Here is a 20,195-nt window from a genome sequence, read left to right as displayed (position 1 = left end):
AGTCGTAGGTGTCGATCACTTGTTTGCTGGATGGGTTTATATGAAAAAAAAGTTGTCAGGCCAGAATTAATTCAAGAAAAGAAAATATTGTTAAGAGAATTCAAGATTGATTGAAAACAACCTTCGATAGATAGAAATCGTACACAGATTTGAAATGACAAGATATTGAAATTTCTGTTGGTGACAGTATTTCTTAAGGTTTCACTATGGAAGAAAATTTTGAGATTTGGTCAAAAAGAAAAGTTGAGTCCTCATTTTATCGAACCATATGAGATCATTAAAATAGTGGGACCAGTTGCCCATCAGTTAGCTTTGCCTGTGGAATTATAAAAAAAAAGCATGATGTTTTCCACGTTTCAATGCTTAGAAGATATCGATCTAATCCGTCCCACATTATTTCAGCGGAAGACATTGAAATTTAACCTGACTTATACTATGAAGAAGAACCGGTCGAAATTTTAGCTTACAAGGTTAAAAAGTTTCATAATAAGTGTGTTCCATTAGTGAAAGTTCTATGGAATAGTCATAGCGTCGAGGAAATGACTTGGGAGCCAGAAAAGTCAATGAGATCTCAATATCCCTACCAGTTTTCAAGTAATTTCAGGGATGAAATTTAATTAGGGGGAGAATTGTAACGACCCGATAGTCAGGATGTCAAATAGCGAGATTCGTGACTCCATTTCCATAAAATTAACCTGTAAATATTTTTATTTAATATTTACAAGGTTAGCGATAGCCAGGATGTCAAATAGTGAGATTCGTGACTCCATTTCCATAAAATTAACCTGTAAATATTTTTATTTAATATTGACGAGGTTAGTTTAGCAGTGAATTAGATTTTGGTTAAGTGAATTTGCATGAATTGAAAGTTGTTTAGGTGTACGAATCAAATCGCATAGGTATTAAAAATTGGATTATAGTTTTAAATAATTGAAGGGACTAAAATGGTAAATATACATTTATCTTGTTGAAGTGGACGACATTAATGGATAGTATATATATTATATATGTAAACTTATCATATATATGTTATAATAATTAATAAGTTAAAAACTATATGTATGTATATCTGTATTATAATAAAATAATAATAATAGAAAGTAAAATAAAATGAAAGTGGAATGATATGAAACATTCCATGCAAATTAAAGAAAGAACAAAAGAAAGAAAGAAAAAGGAGAAGAAGTTTCGGCAAACCTAGGGACTTAAAGGTGCAAATTCAATTTGGTTAGTGCAATTTAGTCATTTTTATGTAATTTTTATATTTTTAGAATCTCAATACTTAGATCTACCTGACCCATATTGCAATTTTTAGTATTGCTTAAGATTGTAAATGTTGTTATTGTCGAGTAGTTTAAATACTAGGGGTTAAATTGATAGATTTCTAAGTTTATAGTGAAAAATGACTAAATAGTGAAGTTAATTATTGATTTTGAACAATAGGGACTAAAGTGTGAAAAATTCAAATTTTAAGGGTATAATTGAAAATAGGGAGCTAAATTTAGCTTAAAGTGAAATTAGTATAAAAATATAGAGTTAAATGTGAAGATTAAAAATTAGTCTTGGTTTAAGGGCTAAATTGAAACTTAAGCAAATGTTGTATAAAAATTGAAATATTCAATGTGGCATTGAATTATGTAGTATTAATGTTTTTTAATTTTTTATTACGTAGCTAACGTCGTACCGGAATCCTTGACTAAAAAGGGGAAGGATAAAATTGACATTGAATAGCTCAGAATCCACGGTTTGTGTTCCGATAACCCGAATTAAGTTATAAAGTATTATATTTGAATTATTGCATATGGCCAGCATTTGAGGTGAGTGCTTTGGTACTTTGAGATAGAAGTGATTATCATATTTGATTAAAATGTGTGCATATATGAGAATTGGACATTTGATATAATTGAAAATGAAATGGAACCTTATTAACTGTTTCGAGCTAAGTTAGATATAGATGACATGCTATAGGATAGGAAGAATTCAGGGATTTCTTCGACCTCAAGTCGATGAGGCATTGGGTGCCAATTTTCTTCAGTTTAACCGATGACACAATGGGTGTCAATTTATATAGCGTTTGGCGCAATTATTACTTCGGATTTATCCGATGAGGCACTGGGTCCCAAATTGGTGTGTTGGTTGGATCTGTTTATCCATCCGAGTCTGGGTCATGTTAATGGTGTATTGGTTGGGTCATGTAGTTGATATTGAAATGGCAAATTATGTGAAATGGAAATGAAAAGGTGGACTCGAAAATGAAATGTGAATTATGTTTTGATAAAAAAATGAAATATATGAGTAATGCACTCATGGATTGAAAATGGGGTTGAATTGTGCCATTATATAAGTGAATTGTAAAAGTTGAGCATAACATGAAATAATGTGGTAATATGCATGAAATATAAATGGTGATATTTTACAATTGCATAATTAGATAGTAGTATGATTGTATAATTTAATTTGAGCATTGATGTGTCATATTTTGTCGTTAAAAGTCCAGATTATAGAAATATCACTGAGTTTTACTCTATGTGCAATTTTATTTTCTGTGTGAAAGTTAGGTACTTCTCTTTTCATCGCCGACTCAGCATCCAACAACGATCCCAAGCTCAAGTGTGGTGATATTTATTTTTGTAATGCCATGTACCTAGGAAGTCTTTGGTTGATAGACGGTTTGTGAATATGATGTAAATTTGGGTATTAAGTATAATAATGGTCATTGTATATAAGTATAGGTTTGTAATTGAAGCCATATGTTTGATATGTTAGTTTGACACAAGGCTTTGAAATATGAGTGTAGCTTAAAGATTGATATCTTAGGTGGCTATATGTTAGGTTAATATGGATGAATTTGGTATGCATGAAATCTTAATTTGGATGATGTTTCGTTGATGTGTTTTGCAGATATAAATGTGGTACCAATGAGGGTACATTGGTTAGGCACCGAAGATTTGTTGTTTTAACATGTTTTGAGTATGTTTAGTCTTGTTTTGGATAGGTTAAATGATTGGTATTTGAGTTGCTTAATCCCCAAGGAAGTAGGAAATGGTACAATTGAGTTTTAAGGTACGTTTAGGTGCACACAGCCTGAGACACGGTCATTCACATAGCCGTGTGTCACACACGGGCTGACACATGGCCTAAGACATGGCCATGTGGCCCAAGTTAGAGAGTTACACAGACAGAGACACGGGTTGGGACACGACCGTGTGTCTCAAGTCAGTGAGTTACACGGGCAAGGACATGGGTTGGGACACGGCCATGTGTCTTGATTTCGAAATTCACACTGCCTGGGGTATTCGACACCATGTGTCCCCTGTTTTTAGGCCTTTTTGAGATTTCACCCTAAACTTTTAGAATATTTCAAATTAGCCCCTGTTAGTTCTAAAATCATTTTTAAGGCCTTGTAAACTCGTATTTAGTACTGTAGGCATAATTTGTACTATGATTTGAATTATATATCTTGCATTTAAATTATGATTGATATAGTAGTAATGCTCGTAATCGTAATCTGTTGACGGAGAGGGGTTAAGGGTGTTACATTAAGTGTGGCGGAGCAAGAAGACAAAAAAAGGCTTAAGGAGGAGTAGAGAAAGGCTATGTTGAGAGCTTTTGATTTGGTTGTATGAAAAATGTGAGAGCAATAAGGGGTTTATATAGGAGGAGATTAGGGTAGTTTAAGGAGATTTATGGTCCCATTAAACTGGGGATTGATAAGGATAAGGATGGTTTAAGTATTTGATTTTGAAAGGGAAGTGTGTGATAGAAATTGGGGTTTTTGGGATGAGATGTGCAACATCTTAAGGGGCTTGGTAGAGTCAAAATATCCTCTTTCAATGTTTTGGTTTTAAGCCCAATTTCAACACCTAATGACAACTCAAATTGCACAAACTTAAACAATTAGAACTTGGGTCAAACTTGACCCTTTTATTTAACATAAGATAAATTTTAAATTAATTGATTTCAGGGGCTACTTAGAAGAATATTTTCTTGGGAAATTATAATAAATTAAATTCCTAGGAAAGGTTGACCCAAGTTCTAATTGTTTAAGTTAAATAAAAGAGTCAAATTAAAAAACTAAAACTTGTCCTGCTTTGAATTCCCGAGGTTGAATACGTCTTTCACACCATATTTTAGTCTTTTCTTTGAAAATGTTGGCATTCTCATATGAAAACAACCTCAATTACTCTAACTTATTGAGTTGTAGTATCCTTCTTTCACTAGCTTGCTTCAGGTCCAGATTTAATTGCTTTGGAGCCTAATAAGCTCTATTATCTAATTCTAGTGGTAAGTGACAGGCTTTTCTGAAGACTAATCGATAGAGAGTCATTCCTCAAGGTGTTTTGAAAGCTGTTCAATAGGCCCAAAGAGCATCATCAAGCCTCCGAGACCAATCTTTTCTGTATCGTCGTACTACCTTTTCCAAAATTCCTTTAACTTCCTGATTTGCAAGCTCTACTTGCCCATTTGTTTATGGGTGATAGGAAGTGCCCACTTTATGTTTCACGTTATACTTGTCAAGCAACCATTTAATCCATTTATTTAGAACATGATAACCTTCATCGCTAACTATAGCTCTAGGAATCCCAAATCTCATAAATATGTGCTTATGTAAGAATCACATGACCACCTTGACATCATTTGTTGGATATGTCTCAGCTTCTACCCACTTGAATATGTAATCCACAACCACTAGGATATACCTTTTACCATAAGAAGAAGGAAATGGACCTAAAAACTCAATGGCCCACACATCAAACAATTCTACCTCTAGTATTTTTGTTAATGGCATCTCATTTCTCATTAATATGTTTCCAATCCTTTGGCATCGATCACAACTCTTTACATATGCGTATGCATCCTTAAACACCGTAGGCCAGAAAAATCCAACTTGCAAAATCTTTGTTGCAATGCGGGAACCTCCAAAATGTCCCTCGCTTGGAGATGAATGACAATGATCCATAATCTCATCTATCTCACTTCCAGCTACACACTTCTTGATTATATGATCTTTACATTGCTTAAACAAAAATGGCTCCTCCCAGAAGTAATACCTATTATCATGAAGGAATTTCTTTCTTTGTTGGTAAGTTATTAAATAATTTGCATAATCGACAAACTAAAGAGTTTCATGGATTCGACTCATCTAAAAAATATGCTCATCTAGGAAATTTTCATTAATCGGAGCAAGTGAGTGAATTACCTCGTGTTGTTCCAACCTTAATAGATGATCCACTACTTGATTCTTGACTCCTTTTCTGTTTTGGATCTCAAGGTCAAACTCTTAGAGTAAAAGTACCCACCGAATTAACCTTAGTTAGGCGTCATTTTTCGTGAGTGAGTATTTAATGGTCAAATGATTTACGAAGATCGTTACTTTTGTACCTATAAGATATGAGTGAAACTTGTCAAAAGCAAAAACAATAGTGAGTAATTCTTTTTCAATTATTGTACAATTCAGCTGGGCTTCTGTCAAGGTTTTGCTCGCATAGCAGATTGGATGAAATACTTTGTTTCTTCTCTACCCCATCCAACTCCCATAACAAAATCGCTAGCATCACACATCCATTTGAAAGGAGAATCCCAATCTGGTGTTGAGATTAGTCATTTTTTCAACTCTTCAAAATCTTTTAAGCATGTCCTTTTAAAATCAAAAGTTGTGTATTTCTCTAATAAAGTAGCAACTTTTCAATTACATACACATTTGCTTTGTCAACTGCAATTCCTCTTCTAGATATTTTATGTCCTTAGACATTCCTTCCTTAATCATAAAGTGACACTTCTCGCAATTAAGGACTAGGTTTGTCTCCTCACACCTCTTTAGTACCTTAGCAAATTACTTAAATAGATATCATAAGAATCACTAAAGATTGAGAAATCATCCATAAATACCTTAAAAAATTTCAACCATATCAGTAAATATTGCCATCATGCATTGTTGAAATGTTGCAGGTGTATTACATAAGCCGAAAGACATTCTTCTAAAGGCGAACATACCATACGAGCAAGTAAAAATTGTCTTGTGCTGGTTTTCTGAGGCTACAACTATCTAGTTGTATCCCGAGTAACCATCTAGGAAATAGTAATATTCTTTACCCATAAGTCAGTCCAACATCTAGTCCATGAAAGTTAGTGGAAAATGATTCTTTCAAGTTGCCTTCTTCAGCTTTTTGTAGTCTATACAGATTCTCCAACCCGTGACCATCCTTTTTAGTATTAATTCATTATGCTCATTGTCCACAATTGTGAGTTCACCTTTCTTTGGCACACATTGTACTGGACTTACCAACGAGCTACCTGAGATAGGGTAAATAATTCTCGCATCTAACCATTTGATAACTTCCTTCCGAACGACTTCTTTCATAATGAGATTAAACTCCTTTTCCCATCAATTATAGCTTTCCTGCCTGCCTCTATTATATTCTTAAGCATGCAAAAGGATAGGCTTATTCCTTGGATGTCAGATATAATCCAATCGATCGCTTTTATGAATTTCTTTAAAACTTTAATCAGCTGCTCCTCTTGGCATTTTGTTAGTTCTACTAAAATAGTCACAGGAAAAGTATAGAAATTACCTAAATAAATGTATTTCAAATGAGAAGGAAGTAACTTTAATTCTAGTTCGAGTGGTTCCTTGATTGACAACTTCGATTGTGTGTAATTTAGAGCTTCCAATTCCAATGATTCAAATCAGACTGGTTGAACATATCCCTTCGGATTGGCTTCCATCAAAGCCATATTCTCCTTACATTGTTTATAATCTAGTGGCTTAGACCCTCAAGCATATTTAAATGAGTCTTCTACAAAATAACACTTTCATTTGGTAAATACTAAGGACTTTAACTCTACCATTACTGAGCACTCTTCCACTAGATCAGGGAATTTCATGTCTTTAAGAACATTAAAGGTTACCCGGTCATCTTGAACTTGGATAGTGAGTTCACCTTTCTGCATATCAATTAATCTTCTCCCTATTACTATGACAGGTCTCTCTAAGATGATCAACACTTCCTTATCTACTTCAAAATCTAAAACGATAAAATCAACAGGAAAAATAAACTTACCTACACATGCCAAAACATCCTCGATCTTTCCTTCCGAGTGTGCTAAAGATCGATCTGCCAATTGGAGTGTCATAATTGTTGGTCTAACATTACCTATACCCCACTTCTTAAAAATAGACATTGGCATAAAGTTAATGCTTGATCCTAGATCACATAGAGCTTTACCAGAGTAAGATACCCCAATGTTACAGGGTATAGTAAAGCTCCTGGGGTCCTTCATTTTTTGGGTAGCTTTTTCTATAGGAATGCGCTGCACTCATTTGTTAATGCTACGATCTCGAATTCTCCAAGCCTCATTTTCTTGGATAGAATATCTTTCATGAACTTGATGTAGTTAGACATTTGTTCTAAGGCTTCCACCAATGAGATATTGATATGAAGCTGTTTAAGAACATCTAAGAATTTGTTCTAAGTTATCATGACTGCCTTTTTTCCAAATGGTACCATATTGTATCACCTAAACACACAAACCAATCCTCTCAAGTCAGCCATCTAAGCAAAATATCATATTTATATGCCTATTTCTAACCATTTTAACAATATATATACATGTACATTATACAACACATCATTTTTTACTTTGTTACCTATGACAATTTCCACATTTTAATCATTTGACTATTTGATACCTAGTCATACATCCAACCTAATATCATATATGCATATCAAAATTATTTCAATTTCAACTTCAACTATCTCAAAACATAACATACACATTACAATTTGGCCATATCAATTAACCATTACTAATCTAAATATCATCAAGATCTCATAATATACAAAACCGACTCAAAAATCGTAAAGGAACTATAAAAAATTTATTGAATGGAGAGTTTTGGTTTGGATGCTAAATCAATCCTTGAGACTTTGAGATAAACATATGCTATTGCAACATCACATTACAACTATATCATATCAATGTTTCAATTTCATACAATGCCATATATTTTCAATCTAATTTATACATATCATTTTACCAATCTATTTCCAATCATGCATATATTTCCACCTCAATTGTCACCAATTAATTATATCAATATAACATATCAAACCTTAATTTCTATTAGCATTAATACATTCAATTTCATTTCATTTTAATTCAATCCATTTAATACCATTCTATATCATTATCCCATTTTCGTATTGAATCTATTGATTCACTATATTTTCATATCGACCCTTTGGGCTCATATAGACCAGTTCGCATGGTCTTTTACAAGCTATCATGAAACACATTTCACATAAATGTACCTGTAATACCATTATATATTATCAAATCATTGCAAACAACATTTAACCAATACACATTTTATATTCTGATGTCAAAATTCAGTTTAACGTTTTGTCCAGTGCAATCTTAGTAAAACATACTCGAACACGTAGGTAAATTGCACCATACCAAGGCCCGAAGTGCAAAGCTAGTAAGCATCAATGTATATACAAATTCAAATATACCCTTCTATCACAGCAAAGTTTTAGTAGGGGTAGTGAATACTTGATGATCCGCAACAGATGCTAGATCTTGAAATAACATATCATAATCTCCACATCATCAACTATCCTATACACAGACGCGCATATGACCTTATTGGCATGCTAAATGTATCTTAACCTTTTACTAAGTTCACATGAGCATCAACCATTCATATATCATAATCTCATTTCATTTCATCATTAATTCCTATACATATATATGTACAAATATTCAATATCATATAACATAATACATATCACATATCACATATCAATAATATCACACTCTTTTATACTATATTTAGTTCAGTCTAAATTCCCAACAATTCAATATCATTCAAAATCGTCAATACATGTCAATTCATATAACTTATTATTTTAAAATTCATATAATCACATATTCCACACCATTTCTATCATCAATTCATAATATAAGACATGTAACACCTCATATCCGACTCGATCACTGGGTTTGGGTATATGATGCCATAATTACCCATTATTTCTTAATAAGTTCCTAGCCGATTATTTGCACCCTTATCAATTACTCAGCTTCACAAATAATAATAGTAACAATAATTTCTTATTTAAAAACAGTGAAATAATTACTATTCCATATATGTTCTAGGCTTATGTCGCCATTTCATCTTAAGAGACTTAGAATAGTTAATACAGCTTAATAAGACTTATGATTTTACTCATTTTATACTTAATAAATCCCTAAGGTGTGACCTTTAAGGGTTCCCCTCTTTATACATGAAACAATTACCACCAGTCACATGGCTTGGCTATGATTGGCTTGATCTCCCATCACAATCCCCGAGTTAACCGCTGACCCTGCTATCATATACTTCAAACATAAGTTCAGGTGAACTTAGTGAGATTCTATCCACTAATGTCATATAGATTCTCTAGTTTAGAGGACAATAAATGAAATGAAAATTTTAAAACTCCTTGTATTCTTCTTACTATAGTGGCAGATTATAGTATGATTCGTCCCAATCGGTAGATTCTTACTACATTACTCTTCCTATGTTCATTTCATGCTTGAACCTTCCTTAGGTAATTCCTTTACAAACTATCCTCCAAAGGATTTCCTCTACCGTCCCGATGGTTTATACCTTTCAGGCACTCCTTGCTCGTCTATATTCATGACTTATCACTCCAGTCACGTGGCTCCTGTGGATTTAGTTCTTAGCTTACCACTTCAAATGGCTAACTTTCATGTTGGGATTCTATTGACTTACATCTTTGCAAACTTCCCCTCTTTTACCATCCTTGTAGACTAACTACAATGCCCAAGTGTCATACAGTCATGTTCTTTCTCAACCTAACCCCATAATTAATGTCCTAGCAAACTTTTTCTGGTTTCCCTAGTTGAACTAAGGTCTTACCCCTTTGTTACCATGTATATCCTTGGTCCTGGCAGACCACCACGTGCTTCCTGTCCTGATGGACTATCTGTTCTGTGCTTATTGTCCTAACGGACTATCTATTATGTGTTTATTGTCCCAACGAACTTTGTTTGTTTTGTGTTTACTGTCCTAGCGGACTTTCTTTCTAGATGCCATGAAGTCTTTCATCCATGGTCTTACACTGATTCGCCTTCCTGGTGTACTAACTTATGATGCCATGTAATTTTTCATGCATAGTCATACTCATCATACTTGGTTGCCATAGCATCTTTCATCTATGATCTTACATCTTATACCTTATATTGTGTATCATGTTACCATGGTGTCTTTCATTCATGGTCTTCTGTTACGTACCTCATACAAAGCTGCCATAATGTCTTTCATCTATAGTCTTATGCCATATACCATCGTAGTGGCAAATATCTTTCCATATTATAGATTTTCCAAACCCTCTTCCCATTACCTGCTTTACACCACCTAACATTGATGCTCAAACACCGTAATCTTCCTTCCATAAGGCTCGGAGCTTCATCTGAGATGGTAACTAAAAGGTTCACTCCTCATTACCTGTCTTAACTTCATCTAACCTATTGAGGTTTTCCCTATAGTTATCATGCAAAGCATGCACATATTGTCATGCAACGTAAGAGCATGGAGTACAACAAACCCCTAAATCATACCATAATCATTTGAATATTAACATGAAGTGGCGAACACTCTTTTCAATAGGGATCAAACCCAATAGGGATCAAACTAGCCATATTGGATATTAGAATCTCACCTTGATTCCTTATTCTAGGTAGCTTAGCTTGTCAAATTTGCTAGAGTTCCTTCATCTTGGCTACAATTCATTATTCCTCTACTACCAAACTTGGTTTCTCATGATGGTAATGACATGCAAATCCTTCTACAGCTACATCCTCTTCTTCTTCAGTTTTTTGGAAGAAAATGATATTTGGTTTAGAGATGAAGGAAATAAGTAAACAAAATGAAGAATTTTGTTTCCTACTCGTCCTATTTATACTCCTTTGGCACAATCTTCACAGATCGTTGTTATCGCTCAGTCTTAATTATTGTGTCATCCACTTTGGATCCAATCAGTTCTAATCTAACCAAACTAAGATTGAGATCTAACTTTTCCCTAACCAACCATTTAAATTTCTAAGTGTTTCACTAGTGCCCATGAATTTTTACTCCTTTTCAATTAGATCCCCAACTCTTCTTTGAGTTCGGGTGTTTACGATATTCGGGTATGACAAGACATTTATCAATTTATATCTTACTTATTTATATTTTATTCAATTCAGCCCAATTTCTTAATATTTAGTTGCACTAATCACAAATCAAGTCTTAAGGCAATTAAGCATCTTACCTCAATAGCTAATATACCATAATCATGCATATATGTTTATATATATATCACTTGAATCATAAAAGTACAAACCGATAATCACAGTGGTGTCATCATTCGCTATGATCGATAATTCAATAAATAAAATGATATGATATTTCATTCAATCCAAATCTAAATACAAAGCCATACATATTTTGTATTTTATTCAATTTAGTCTTCATATTCGAGATATGCATATCTTTCGATATTTAGCATCAGATCAAAATTTGATTTCACATTCTTTCATAAAGGACCCTATACTTTCTATTCTTAACATCATTTCATGAAAAGTTTTTAATTTATTCAATTTGGTCTCTAATGTTATAAAGTTAATCGATACGGTTATTAATCTTTACAATTTAATCCTTACTATAATCTAAGCTTGATACCTATCAAATTCAAGCCTAAATCAATAATTTTTCAACAATCTCAACTTGCTAAAAACTTAACAATTGAACAAATTGATACATGAGCTAGATAAATCAAGCTTCCATGATCACAAATCTATAGAAATTTGATGAAAAATGATTTAATTACTTAAGAATTTTGGTATGGCCAAATGGGTGAATACTTGAAGCTTTCTCCCATTTCTTCTTCTTCTTTAGACGGTGGAAAAAGATGAGCATTCTCATCTTTCTTCCCACTATCTTCCTTTTATACATGGTTTATTCTTAATTAAAATTATTTAATTTGTCAAATTAATATTTTATTATACTTAATTAACCATTAGCTAAACAAAGTGGAAATCTACATCATCATCCACTAATTCATGATGGACAATGGTTAAATAACCATTTTGATCCTTGGGATAATTGCAATTTAGGTCTTCAAGCCTTTTCTTCATTAAAACTCAATAGTGATTTGAATTTTACAAGTTAGACCATGAGTTTAATTAACTATTTTATTGGCTAAATTACTTGAAAATTCTTTATTATATTCTCATATTAACTCCATAAATATTCCTATTTTATATTTATAGAGTCTTTTTACGAAAATAGAGTTCTAAAACCATGTTTTTCAGTACCACTAAAAATCAGATCATTACAAAAATTGTTTTGGTAACTTGCATGAGCTTTAATAGAAAATAGAGATTGAGTTATGTGAATTGAAAAATAATCCTTATGAGGCTGATAGTGTCTGATTAAAAGAGCAAGAGCAAATACGTAGGGTTTAAAAGGCCAATAGTGATTTGATTTTGGAAGGTGACCAAAATACAAAATTCTTTCATGTTGTGGCTATAAAACATAGGGGAAATAATTGTATTTTTCATATTAGGGATGACAATGGACACTGGATTGAAGATCAAGCACATCTTCGCAAAATGGTTATGTAATTTTTTTTCAAGTATCTATGGTTCTATGATGAATTCTTTTAAAAAAGAAATTACATGCAATGCTACAATCACTAAATGTCCAATTTATCTCTCACTCTGACCAATCCAGGATTAATGCACTATTTTTATACAGGTCAAATTTGAAATATGGAAACTTAGGAGAAAATGGGGCAAACGGTGCATTTTAGTTTGAATTAATGAAATGGTGTGCAGTGAGTTTTAATGAAAATAGAGCATTTTGGTGTAACATTCGTACCATTATTTTTAAACAAATTTAAATTATTTTTATTTATTTTTTTTTCTCGATATATTCAATTGTAATTTGGGTGGGAGGTCAAGCAATTAGTTATCACAATTTTCATTAAGCCTCTCATCTCTTCTTCTTCCATTGTTCCTCTCTTTTCTGGTTTTATCATTATTAAAGGTATTAGAGCCTTAACATTTCTCCATGGTCGGGGAGGGTGTCACTACGCGATTATAGAAGGACATTGGTGTGTTGCAGCAAGAGATGATGATGATCCAATAAGGGTTGTCTCAACTCGATGCTAAGTTAGAAGCCGAGTTGGAGGCTCAACTATAGGGATTCAAGGACGATTTTAAGGGTGAGATGCATTTGGAATTTCATAACCTCTTTGAGCAATATTTTAGCAATCCAAACTCTTCCAACAATGTGGTAGCAACACAAGAAAAAGGCAAAGGCATCTTAGGAGGACCACCACCTAGATTCCCTCCTAAAGACCTTTTAGAGGTGCCTCTACCATCAGTGGTTACTAAAGTGGCTAACTTACCTCGATCCCACTGTGGTACCTTATTAGATCATTTTTATCGAGTAGGTTGCCAACGAGTTGATGGTTTTAACTTTAAGGGTTGGTGGTCAAAGCTCGAATATTTTTAGCTGTAAAAGGGTTTATGGTTTAGGGTTGAACCGTCATGCTGCATTTGGAAGGGAAAGCTTTGGATTGGCATCACTTCTATACCTAAAAGCATGGAGGTCTTCACTTGTTGGATTGGACTTGTTATGCCCATAGTCTGAGGGAACAACTTGGATCTAAAATCTTCAGAGATCCCATGGTTGAGTTGATAACTTCGAAACAACAAGAGACGATGGAGAAAATTCATGATCAATTTGTTAGCCCGTTAAATCAATTGCAGCTTCCTGAGCCCTATGCCTTAAGTATCTTTGTAAGTAATCTAAAACTTGAAATTAGTCAATACTTACAACTATTTATGTCTGAAAGACTTGTGGAAGGGTTTCACATTGCTAGGCAAGTGGAGAGCATATTCAGGTGATGTCTGCTAGCCATTCTACCAAGTGTCTATCCATGTCAGGCTAAGAATTAGGACCTTGTTTCTTGATAATGGCCAATACTAATCAAGTAACTTTGACAACACCTTCTATGGTATATCCTACTAAATTACAACTACTTCTGGATGAATTTGCAAATATATTTAGAGCTCCTTCTGGTTTACCTACATCTAGGTTCGAAGACCATAAAATACCATTTAAAGATGAATGTTTTATGGTTAAAATTCGACCTTACAAGTACCCCACTATGCAAAAGGCTGAGATGGAAAAATAGATTAGGGAGATGCTTCAAGCTAGTACTATCAGGGACAATAATAGTTCATTTTCCTCCCTAGTTGTTATGGTCAAGAAGAAAGATGGCAGTTGAAGACTCTGTATGGACTGCAAATAGCTCAACCAGCAGATCATCAATGAAAGATTTCCTATTCCCATAATTGAGGAGCTTTTGGATGAGTTAGAGAAGGTTAAAGATTTCTGTAAGTTGGACCTGAAATATGGTTATTAGCAAGTCAGAATGTGAAAGAGACATTTATAAAACTACTTTCAAGACTCATAAGGGCCATTATGAGTTTTTGGTAAGCCTAATGCTCCTTCAGCTTTTTAAGGGTTGATGAATGTCATTTCATGCCAGTTTTGAGGAAAATTGTACTAGTTTTCTTTGATGAAATACTTGTATACTCCACTTCTTGGCTTAACGATTTGCTACATTTTAAAGAAATGTTTCTGATTTTAAGGCAGCACCAATTTTTTTTCAAACAAAGCAAATACTACTTTGGTACTAACCAATCCCTATATCTATCAAAGAACTAAGTAGATTATTGGGACTTTCAAGCTACTATCGAAGATTTATCAGAAACTATGGTTCAATGGCTCGGCCCTTAACAAATTTACTAAAAAATAATGCTTGGAATTTGACTAATCAAGCCACTGATGCTTTCCAGTCTTAGCTCTTCCAGACTTCCAACTAGAATTTTGTGTAGACACTGATGCCTCAGGATATGGAATAGAGGCAGTGTTATAACAACAAGGCAAACCAATGGCTTTCTTCAGCAAAGGACTTGGAGTGAGGCATCAGTCAATGCTAATATATGAGAAGGAAATTCTTGTTGTATTGCTAGTTGTCAAGAAATGACTTGTCCAACTAGTAGGCAGACACTTGAAAATAAGGGCAGATCATTAGAGTTTGCATTTTCTATCTGATCAATTTGCCATCAGCCACTTCCAGAAGTGTTAGGTGGCAAAAACGTTGGGTTATGTTGTTGCTGATACACTATTGAGGAGGCAATCTTTGATGGAGGGTCAATTCTTACAATTGTTTGGCAACATAATGAGTTCCAGTTGTCTTACCAGAGTGCAAGCTTGTTACCAACTTGTTGATAAGTTCAAGAGGTTGTGTCTTGGGTTCCAACAACAGACCAAAGCCATCCAAAATACACTTAAGATGGTAGATTTTTAAGAAGGGCAAGATTGTGGTAAGACTAGTGGCAGATCTCAAACAGGAGTTGTTTCAACATTTTCATGTCAACGCTATGAGGGGCATTCTGGGGTCCTTGTGACAAAAAAAATGTCAAGTCTACTATACTGGAGGGCAATGACTAGGGATATCAAAAGATGGGTGAAAGAGTGCTCCATTTTCCAAAGGTGTAAGAAAGAAAATGTGGCCAATCTAGGATTCTTGCAAACCCTTTCCATACCTAAAAAAGCATGGTGATCTATCAGTTTGGACTTCATAGAAGGGTTACCAAGCTCTAAAGGAAAAAATGCCATTCTTATGGTGATGGACCGTCTGACCAAGTATGACCAATTTTTGGATCTCTCCCCTCCTTTCACTGCTTGTAACGCCCTCCACTTGACTTGATGAACCGAATCCGAGTATTGGGAGTTATGTCCTATAACAAATGTAACTTAAACTTTTCCCATATGTACAAGTTCTATCTATGAATATGAAAAAGCCTCTTATGGACTAACACTGTATGTATTACATATACAATTCATGATAATAAAATTTCATTGATTTTTATTTTATCTCTCGTCCTACTGTATACATATTGGAATGTTACTTAATAAACTTATGCTCATCCATAAGCATGCCACTTAACTCCCTCTTTATACATAACAACCCATCAAACCACTTCTTTTTGCATAGCCGGAGCATCGTCCCTCCTAGAGCATAATTCTTTGCAACCTAAAACATTAAATAAACTTCATAAGTTCAAACGAACTTAGTGAGTTAAACCCTAACTACTTAATTCATCACATCCAAGCGTAATAGATTCTTCGCACGTCCTACATGTGTCCTTAGACTTTACCTTTATAACACCCTTAACCCCTTTCCATCAATGAATTAGGGTTACGAGCATTACTACTAAATCAATCATAATTTTAATACAAGCTATATGATTCAAATCATAGTAAAAATTATGCATATAGTCCTAAATACGATTTTACAAGTCCCTAAAAATGATTTTAGAACTAGTAAGGGCTAATTTGAAACAATTCTCGAAGTTTAGGGTGAAAACTCAAAATGCCTAAAAACAGGGGACACACGGTCATGTGGAATACCCCAGGCTGTGTGACTTTTGCAATGAGGACACACGACCGTGTCTCAACCTGTGTCCTTGCCCGTGTAACTCTCTAACTTGGGCCACACGTTCAGGGCACACACCCGTGCGTGTTACCCGTGTGTGTCACACGTTCATTTGATAGACCGTGTCTCAGGCTTTGTGCACCTAAATGTACCTTAAAACCCAAGTTTACCATTTCCTACTTGCTTGGGCATTAAGCAACTCAAATAACAACCGTTTAACCCATCCAAAACACGATTAAACATACTCGAAACATGTCAAAACAACAATCTTAGGTGCCTAACCAACGTACCCTCATCAGTACCACATTTTATATCTTCGAAACACATCAACAAGGTATCATCCAAATCAAGATTTCATGCATATCAAATTCACCCATATTAACCTAACATTTAGCTACCTAAGGTATCAAGCTTTAAGCTACACACACATATTTTAAAACCTTGTATCAAGCTAACATACCAAACATATGGTTTCAACCACAAACATATACTTATATACAATGACCATCATTATACTTAAAACCCAAATTTACATCACATTCACAAACCAATTATCAACCAAATACTTCCTAGGTACATGTCATTACAAAAGTAAACATCACCACCCTTGAACTCAGGATCGTTGTTGGATGTTGAGTCGGTGATCAAAAGAGAAGTACTTAACCTGCGCACGGAAAACATAATCGCACGCTGAGTAAAACTCTGTGATATTTCTATAATTCGATCATTTAAAGACAAAATATGATACATGAATGCTCAAATTAAATTATACAATTATACTACTATCTAATTATGCAATTACAAGATACCACCATTTCTATTTCATGTATATTACCACATTATTTCATGTTATGCTCAACTTTTACAAGTATTCATACTTAGTTGGTTTTTTTAACATATATTTCAATTCACATCACTTGTTATATCAATAGCTTTTCATAAATCATTTAACAATTTACTTATATAATTGCAAAATTCAACCCCATTTTCAATCCATGAGTGCATTACTCATATATTTCATTTTTTATCACAACATAATTCACATTTCATTTTCCAATCCACTTTTTTCATTTCCATTTCACATACTTTGCCATTTCAATATCAATTACATAAATTTATTATTTAATTATCTCTATTAACACGACCCAAATTCGGATGGATACACGGATCCAACCAACGCACTAGTTTGACACATAGTGCCTCATTGGAGAAATCCAAAGTAATCACTGCGCCCAGCGCTATATAAATTGACACCCAGTGTCTCATTGGTTAAATCAAAGCAAATTGACACCCAGTGCCCCATTGACTCGAGGTCGAAGAAATTCCTGAACTCTTTCTATCCTATGGCTTGCCATCTATATCCGACTTAGAATGAAACAGTTAATAGGGTTCCATTTCACTTTCAATTACATCAATTGTCCAATTCTCGTATACACACACATAAACATATATTCAATTCAATATTCATATATCTATGTATCAAAATATACCAAATCAATTCATTTCAATTAAATATGAGTTCAATTCAATCTCAAAGTACAAAAGTACTCACCTCAAATGCTTACCATATGCAATAATTCAAAATGCAATAATTTACAACTTAGTTTGGATTATAGAAACACAAACTGTGAATTTCGAGCTATTTGACGTTGATTTTATCCTTCCCCTTTTTAGTTGATGATTTCGGTACGACGTTACCTACGAAATAAAACAATTAAAACACATTAATATTACACAATTCAATTCCACGTTACTTTTCAATTTTCACACTATATTTGTTTAAATTTCAATTTAGTCCCTAAATCGAAGCCTAACTTTAACCTTTACATTTAACTCTATATTTTTTACTAATTTCACTCTAAGCTAAATTTAACTCCTTATTTTTAATTATACCCTTAAATTTTTGGAATTTCACAATTTAGTCCCTATTGCTCAAAATCAAGAATTAACTTCACTATTTAGTCCTTTTTTACTTCTAACTTAGAAATCTATCAATTTAGCCCCTAGTATTTAAACAATTCAACAATAGTAACATCTAAAATTCTTAGCAATACTAAAAATTACAACACGGGTCAGCTAGCCCTAATTACCGAGATTCTAAAAACGTAAAAATTACAAGAAATTGACTAAATTGCACTAACCAATTGAGCTTGAACCCTTAGACGTGCGTCTTTCTCTCCTTTCTTTCTTTCTTTTCTTTCCTTTTTAATTTGCATGTTATAGCTCTTTCCTTTTTATTATTATAACTATTATTATTTTATAACCTATATATGAATATTAAGTGTATTTTATTTATTATAACATGTAACTTATACATATATATATTAGATTATCATATATATATTACACACCATTAATGTCGTCCACTATATATAAGTAATTGTATAATTACTACTTTAGTCCCTCAATTAATTTTAATCTATAATGCAACTTTTAACTCATATGCGATTTAGTCTTCAAGCCTTAATAACTTCTAATTCATGCAAATTACCAATCCAAAATTTAATTCTCTACTAAAATAATCTCATAAATATTTAATAAAAATATTTACGGGTCTGTTTTATGGGAATGGAGTCCCGAACCTCACTTTCAGACACCCTTGACTATCAAGTTGTTACAGCCTTATTCCTTCTGGCAGGTACTTCACTAAACATTTCCTTTAATAGATTGTAATTACACCTTTTTTATTTTAGACCTTTTTCTTCCTCACAGTGTCTTTAAGGACTTATCTTCCTTTCATATTCATTAAGCCTTCACTTTTCTAGGCTCTAGATTTGAGGTCCAAACTCAAATGACTGTTTCTTTCCTTTGAACATACTATACTTAAAATCTCTTCGCTTTCTGTATCTGTTCTTAAATCTTATCTTTACATAGTCTTTAACTATTTCGTTTACCTTATTAACAAACTTAAAATCTTATTGCACACTTACTGATTTTACCACTACCTTTAAGCAAGGTAGACTACGCCCGTTACTTAACACATAATTCGCCTAGATTTTCTTTACTTCAAGGTGCTATCTATACATGCCTATAATACATATCCGGATTTGCCACCTATTCTAGTGCACTCTAGCTTCACTGTTATTTTCTTGTTATTATGCGGGGTTCACCATTTTATTTACTTACAGTGCCTTTCTTTCAGATTTTGTTGGATACTTAGTTTCTTCTACTTGTCCATACATTATCTCTAACACTTACCTTACCTTTAGAGTCCTATCTTTACTTTCCCTTTAAAGGACCGTTCATGCCATTCTTTCCAAATTTCTTACACGCCATTCATTCAAAATTTGATGTGAAGGCATTCATTTATTAAATAACCACAAAGGCTTCTTTTGTATTCTCCACAAGGGCTTTCCTTTACAGAGTTGCCGCCAAGGCATCCTGTCCTTAGGTTGTGTCACAAAGGCATTTCTTTTTAGATATAGGCACGAAGGTTTCCTTTATGAAGATTTCCACAGAAGCTTTCCTTTGACAAAGATTTCCACAAAGGTGTTTCGTTTTAGAGATTTGTCACAAAGGCATTCCTTAAGAGGTTAGCCACAAAGACTTATTTTTCCAAAATTTTGCCACAAAGGCGTTTTTAAATAGAGGTTTCCATAAAGGCTTACCTTTCTAGAGTTTTTTTAC

Source organism: Gossypium hirsutum, chromosome D02, assembly GCF_007990345.1.
Source record: "Gossypium hirsutum isolate 1008001.06 chromosome D02, Gossypium_hirsutum_v2.1, whole genome shotgun sequence".
NCBI lineage: Eukaryota > Viridiplantae > Streptophyta > Magnoliopsida > Malvales > Malvaceae > Gossypium > Gossypium hirsutum.
This window is presented reverse-complemented; position numbering follows the sequence as displayed.